This window comes from Electrophorus electricus, chromosome 15 (genome assembly GCF_041902795.1).
Source record: "Electrophorus electricus isolate QZ-2024a chromosome 15, ASM4190279v1, whole genome shotgun sequence".
NCBI lineage: Eukaryota > Metazoa > Chordata > Actinopteri > Gymnotiformes > Gymnotidae > Electrophorus > Electrophorus electricus.
Genome location: NC_137511.1, coordinates 16,157,624 through 16,165,000, shown reverse-complemented (window position 1 = coordinate 16,165,000; position 7,377 = coordinate 16,157,624).

The window sequence follows — 7,377 nt, the reverse complement described above, 5'->3', positions numbered from 1 at the left end:
AGCATTGCCAAATACAAGACTATACATTGTTTGGATATGTCATGTATAGTGAAGAAAAAAACCTAAATTGTCATATCAGAGCTTTAGACAGACAGATAATCCACTATTTTCCCTACTTTTTCATATCACAATTTGTGATTTTCTGATGTAAATCTATATGTATCTTCACTTTGCTGAAAAAAAAAAAACAGTTTACAAAACAGTCTTATTCTTGTATTGCATGCTCAGTACTTGTAGCAAACATATAGCCTCCATGATCTTTACCTAATACTTATGCAGATAGAAATCAACCTTATGTTGAGGTAATAAGGAGGCTCCAGCAAAAATGTGTTCATGCATGCTATGGCCATGTGATGTTCGCCTACGTGTGCTGCTCTGGCGTGTCAATATGCGGCTTTGTGTCCCATATTAAACGTGTCAGGCAACTCAATTTGAGTTTCTTGTGAAGAAAAGGGGTTTGGGCCTTTCAAAAGGACGTTTTAGCAAATGCGTCGGTATCAACTGACAGAGCAAATAAATCAGGATGAATGTCACTTTATTCCTGAACAGAACCGACGCTGTTTCCTATTGAACACATCACTGTGCTTTTTCCCTGGGTCTTCTATGCTTAAACATACTTCTTAGGTTTCTCTACACAAATGCATATCGCAAACATCTCCCATTAAAGTCCTGAGCCATAACTATGTTTATTACGTTTAATTGATGTTTGCTCAGAATTAGCACTTTTTAAAGTCGCTTCTGAGCTAAGGCCCAAACTAAGTCCTATCGCAAATACTGACAAAGTGGTTTTGACGTCTGGCTGGCAAATATGGGCCTTAGCAGACTGGGTTCTTTTCCTGCATAATATGGAATGCCACAAGGGAGCCGTACATACTGTAAGTTGCAGTGTACGGTTGCCTTTGAGCCCCGAGGTGAGAGATTGTCAAACGAGGTTAAATGCAATGTAGTTGTAAACCTAACTCTGTGAATGAGCCTATATTTTCCTTCAAATCAGCCATCTAGCCAGTTTCCTAGAGCATCAACGCATCAGTATGCATCTAAACGCTATTCAGTGCTTCAGATCAGGTTATAATGACAAGGCCAAAGTTTGTGTTTAGTGGAAAGTGTTTATTCCTAACATTTCTTTGGCATAACAATTATTGTGTATCTCCAAATAAGTAATGAGGGGACAATTCCATTTCAGCATGTGCCAGTGCTTTAGACAAGACAATCATAAGGAAAACCAAAGTTTCCTGTTTCCTGCATGTGTTCCAAACGCTACCTTGAACACACAATTCCTCTGCAGGCTACAGACACCCGCAGAAAAACACAAACGGGTCACTGTGCTCCTCTTTCTGCACGGCTTCTCTTTCTCTCAGGGGCACCTTCTGGTGCACCCCCCGCATCGGCGTAGCAAGACCGTGCCGTTGGCTCCACATCGACTGCCGGCCGATGCTATCGCCTTCCCAAAACAGTCTCCTTCCCTCCTTCTACAGTCCGGGCATACCTCATCCTCGCACGAACGAAAAAAACCAGGTAACTCTACCCTAGTGCACGGGTTTCAAAAATATACATAATAATGCCACATACTGAGCGAACTGTATCATAAATTAAGTCTACTCTCGTCTCATCTTTAAGGAAACTCAGCAAGTTCTTGCTTGACAATATTCAGACTTAACACAATTATTCATGTAAAATTCAGAAAGTACATGTTTAAAACACCATACACATTTTAGTTCCTTGGTTTTATAAAATTCTCCAGTCAAGATTAAATGTCCAATCAGGGCTTTTTGTTCCAAGCTAATTTACATGTAAATTGTTCATGTCTTTCTGCTCATATTCTTCAAAAAAAAGTCAGAGATTAAAATGTAGATCTTGAAACCAAGTCCCAGATATTTTTGCTACCATCCTTAGGAAATAAAATCTACTTTGAGAACATGCAAAACAAATCCATCCCTATATCTCTTCCTAGATTTGTAATTGGCTTCACTGTCATTTTAAAGATACAGGTTGGAACTTAGTGAGAGATAAGAACATTGAGATGGCAAAGAACCGGACCCAGCTGTTGTGTCTTCCTGGCCAGAACCTATTCACTGACGTGGAAAATTCGTGGTCACCCTTATCGGTCCAAAACCTGCAGTACGACCCTCCCCGACCCACACCAGACTGAAGCAGACAGACACATCTAACCTTGCCTCTTCTACAAGTGTCTTGTTTGTTTTATTTCAACATTTCAGTTTCCCAGCCTAACCTTACCCACTTTTTGGCATATCGCATGGCAGGGCGCAATGTTCACCTAAAGTCTTTTTTTAAGCCTCCCAAAAATGAAAATAACGGTAAAGTCACGTTAATATTATTTCGAGTGGCGAGCATCCTGTTTTTCTTTTATTAAATGATTCTTAATATTCAGTGGTTGGGAGATTAATGCTGTCTTTTCATTTCTTCGGGTTCGTGGCTGAAGCAGCAAATGCGGAACGTCTGGTTTAAATGAAGGAAAACGCTCAATTTCATTCACATTCTTTGCATGTTTTTTTCACTTTGGGTTTTTTTCTCCATGTGAGTAGTAATTGTCTAAATTAGGTGTGTGAGAAATCATGGATGTCAGATGGAGGGCCTTGCTGCTGGAGTCAGATTGGTTTTCTGGCTACAGTTCTGTCCAAGCTTTAACTAGCTTCCAGAGAGGAGCTGTTTAATTAGGGAAGCAGAGGAAGAGAAGACAGACAGACACATACAGACATGTATGCCAAAGTATATTGAAAAATGCACAGGTTTATGGGTATCTTTACCCTTTTTAGTGAATTCTAAAGTTAAGGAAACGTCTTGTAAATTAGATAATCACGTGTCCTAACAATATGGTGCTGGTGGAGTTGCCAATTACCTAGCCCATTCTCCCCATAATGAATCATCCAGAACCATTAGCAAGGCAATGGGCAAGGTTGCCAGAATGGAACTCTTCATTTCCATGCTTCCAAGCAGTGACCAGATGCTGCAGCCAGCCCCATTACAGCATTTTGAGCACCTTGCTCCAAAGCTGGTGGCTCGATAAGACCTGCCAGTGCACATCGCTGTTGGAAAAAACATGAGGTTGAGGTCACCTCCTCTCTGTCCATACAGAGAGAGAGAGAGAGAGAGAGAGAGAGAGAGATTATAAAGGGAAAAGTAATAAATCAGACTTTTTTCACCACTGCTGAGTTGATAATCAAGCATCTCTGTGGCACCCATTTTGTTACAAGTGCAGCTGTAAAAGGACAGCAATAACAAGCCCTCTGGGTTAGGGGGTTTGTGTGTGTGTGTGAGGGGTTCTGGAGGTCAAGTAGTGGGTGAGTGCAAAGATATTACACAGGCTGTGCAGCACACTGGGTATCAGAAACACCTTAAACACGTTGGTGTTAAAAGCGCACGCTGCGCTCTCCCAGAATCTCTAGCATGGGCCGCGTGTCATAGCCTTTTATATTTGTGAAGACGTTGTGTGGATTTGCATGTCCCATTCGTCTTCTTTTTGTACACGGTGTGCATGTGACAGTCCTAACCTAAAGTTTCCAATCCTGTATATTAGGTCATGTCTCGTGACTGACAGGAATCACAAATGTGGTGCTGAGCCACTCTTGCCACAGTCTGCTCCTCGGAAGCAGAGATTCCACCCCCACGCCCCACCATAGCCCCCTCAGGCCAAACCCCATCATGCCCTCCTCCCATACAGTTCCCTCAAGTCCTCCCCCACCATGGCCCCGCCCCTCATCATGACCCCACCCCTCCATGGCCTCTCTAGACCTGTCAGACTCTAGTGGCTGACAAGATGCATTTAGAATATGATTTACAAACAAATAAACAAAAAAGAATAACTGATGGGTTTGACAAGGTAATTATGATTAATACAATTTTTTTTTAATCCCAAAATTTTCAAGCAAAGCTGCCAAATTTGCTGAGGTTCTTGACTGCTTTCTTGAAAAGAAATGATATGAATGCTGACTACATTTCAAAACCACATCACGTACTACTGCATTAAATGCAACAATATGCGTTACAGTGGCTGTTTTTAATGGTCTCTTTGATGGCACATGCATCTAATGCAATGGCGCACAGCATTTGGATCTCAGCGCTGCTTATCTCAGCTAAGTCAGAGTGAAACCCGCACCAAGGCATTGCGCGTGTGTGCTGCTATACAGCACTCAGCCCAAAGTCCCCCAATTCAGCATTTGGGATATTATGCTGTTACACTACAATATACTGTACACTGTAATGATCAGAAATGCCCTAATGGATTTAACATTTACTTTATTAGTTAATGTATGAAATAAATTATTATTCATTATTTTATTTCATCTAAGCATGTCCATATAATATACCCTACAAAACAATTTATTATTGTCTTCCTTTCCCTCCCCCTGATAATAGCCACTAATTTGGTGCAGTAGTGAACTGAAAAGCATGCAGAGTACCCACTTTTCAAACCTGTCGTAAATTATTTTCTACATTGTTTTTGGTAAAAGTAGTAAGAAAACACTGAAAGCAATACTTCAGCTGACCTCATGTGTTAGTGATCTTTATTTTTATGAGGTTTAAGTAAGTTACCCTGGGGCTGCTGTAATTTTGTGGTTTATTTTTGGAACCTTTTTCTCCTCCCTTCTTTTCTACATGGGTCTCTCTGTCCATTCACTCCTTACCTGCGATCCTGTCAACTTTTCATCTGAAAGTGTCCTACAGACAGTAAGTGTAAAGGAGTGCAGAAGCGTGTCGTGTGCCATGCGCCTGGGTCTGACGCCCATCCTCACTCACTACCATCTTCTGTGTATTGCTGACGTGTGACAGGCGCTGAGGTTTACGTAACACCCCTCCACATGTTCGTTCTGATGCCTTTTCTCAGTGTGAACGCCGTCCAATTGCTAGAATGAGAGTCAATGTGAGTAATGACAATGAGTTTCCACATACTAATGAAATGTAATACCTCAGTTCTGTTTAAGGTTTTATCTTCTGTGGTCATGTTCACAAATCCACAATTCCAGAGTCAGGGATGTTAAATTTGGACACATTATTGGATTTGGTCTGGTATTTCCACATGTATTTTGCTGGGCAAAACTGTGCAAAATGTATTTTTACTCAAAACCCCCCCAAAAAACATAACATTCATATGGAGTTTTTTTTTTTAAAAGGCTTAATCTAGTAAAATGATGAGTGGGGAGTGAAGGTCTGCCCTCTCCGCTGACGGTACTCTCGTCTCGGCCTGAACTCTTTTCTCCCTGACACTCCCTGTGTGGGAGACGCACACTCCCCTGCCTGCCACTCCTTCCTGCCTTAGCCAGCTGTCTGCTACTGAGCCTTCAGCATTTACCCAGATCCCATCTGTGTGTGTGTGTGTGTGTGTGTGTGTGTGTGTATGTGTGTGACCATCCACGTGCATGTGCATGGGCATGTGTCTAAATATGTGTCGGGAAGAGAAAGGCGGACAAGAGGCAAAAATAATTTTAAAATGAGTATAAAGGTGTTTTAAAAAGACAGATCAGCTTGGCCTTCACTCCATCTAGTGTTTGTTGATGTCTTGCATGCAATAAACCTTTGGACACTCTAAGGTTCGACAATGGTTATTCCTCACCAGGGACAAGCTTAATCCTGAAGAACAGAGTGTTAACAAAAAGAGAGCATGTGGGAGTGTGAGAACTTTTCTGTTAGATCCCTGCTGCTGATGTAACGAGAAGGTGGGTGTTGGAAAGCAAGGTGGGGACAGAAACAGAAATGCCATTCCCCATCTGGTGCCATTACCAGCCATTGTTGTTTTGGAGACACGAATGCAAACAATTTGGAGAGTTGTTCCTTCAGCATGTCCTGAACTAGAAGGATCCTTGCCATTTTATGTGTGCCACCCTGTTACACAATTTGAAAATCTCTGATCACCTAAGTGAAAGGGAGAAATGATTTGGTGCATCCACATTTGTGTTATATTAGACAGTTTTACATTATATACAGTTTACTTTTAGTGTATTTTCTCATTTAAAACTTACTTGCTTCTGTTTTGCACAACCCTTTCAGCTGCGTAAGGTTTTACTTGTAAATAACCTAATTATATTATACGGCAAACATTAAACCTTAATAGATGATTTTACCTATTTTCATAAAACTTACATAGATAATGTAATTTCTGTCTGTAATATTTTCTTGTATGTTAAACAGATGCACGCACGCACACACACGTACACACACACACACACACACACACACACACACACACACACACACACACACACACACACACACAGTCTGGCGGTCTGGCTGTGCAGATTTCTTGCCAAGAGGTAATTGTTTCCATGCAGTACAATATATTACAGTTCTTTTCTTCTGGCTCAGAGAGATTGGCACTCCTCTGCTGCCAGAATGCCCCGCCTCCCCTTTACACATGGCCACACTTACCAAACCTCTTTGTCATATTCACTTAATATTCAAGCACTAAAATGGCATATAATTAAGTAAAAATATTATTTATAATATTTAGTATTAGGCATCATTAACATGATTGGCTGTCTAAAATCAGCAGATATCTAGGGCTTCCTTATTTCTTATACTGCAATTTGCATGCATTTCCCCTAGAAAGAATTACCTGCAGAAAAAGATTTGCATATTTACTGGGATGCGTTAGCCTCTACAAGCAGGTTGGACTTGATTCGGCTAGCTGGGTGCTTTGTGGAGAGAACATGGTGTCCTGTGTTTCGCCTGGATGGGAGACAACTGGGGCGGAGCCTCTGGACCGTGACTCTTGGCCCCGCCTCCAGGAGGTCACCAGCCAAACACAGCCCACTGTGACGTGGGTGCGATGGTGACGTCTCCAGTGCTGGAGGCAGGGACCGATGCAGGAGAAGTGGTAACTCCAGGCTCAGGGTTGGTGGATGGTACTATCAAGAGGGAGCGGGGTGTACATACAGGGTTGCGTCTGCTCCTTTCATAATGCTCGGTGACTGGCCTGAGATGCAGTCTAATGTTTCTTGATGGTACTTTTCTTTTCAACAGCAAAGCATTCATAACTATACAAATAGCTTATTCTCAATCAGACTAGCATAAAACCTTTTCAAAAGCCCTTAACCAGAGTTCTGTGCTTGATTTATTTATTTATTTTTTTGGTTGTGTGTATGGTATAAGAGGCATAAACCATATGTGTGTCTACTCAAAGATGTAGCAGATTTTTAAGACTCAAATTTACCTCTAAATCTCTAAACATTTTACCTCTACACATTATCCAGTGAGCAGTCAAACCTGTGACTGCTGTGATCTCTCAGCAAAGGTGTCTTTTCCAAACCCACAGACAGATGGTGTGGAAACTGGTGCTCCTCCTCCCATGTTGACAGGGTCAATGGCATTTTATTCCACAGCAGGTGAAACCCACAATGTTTCTGCTCTTATGTTTTTAAACTA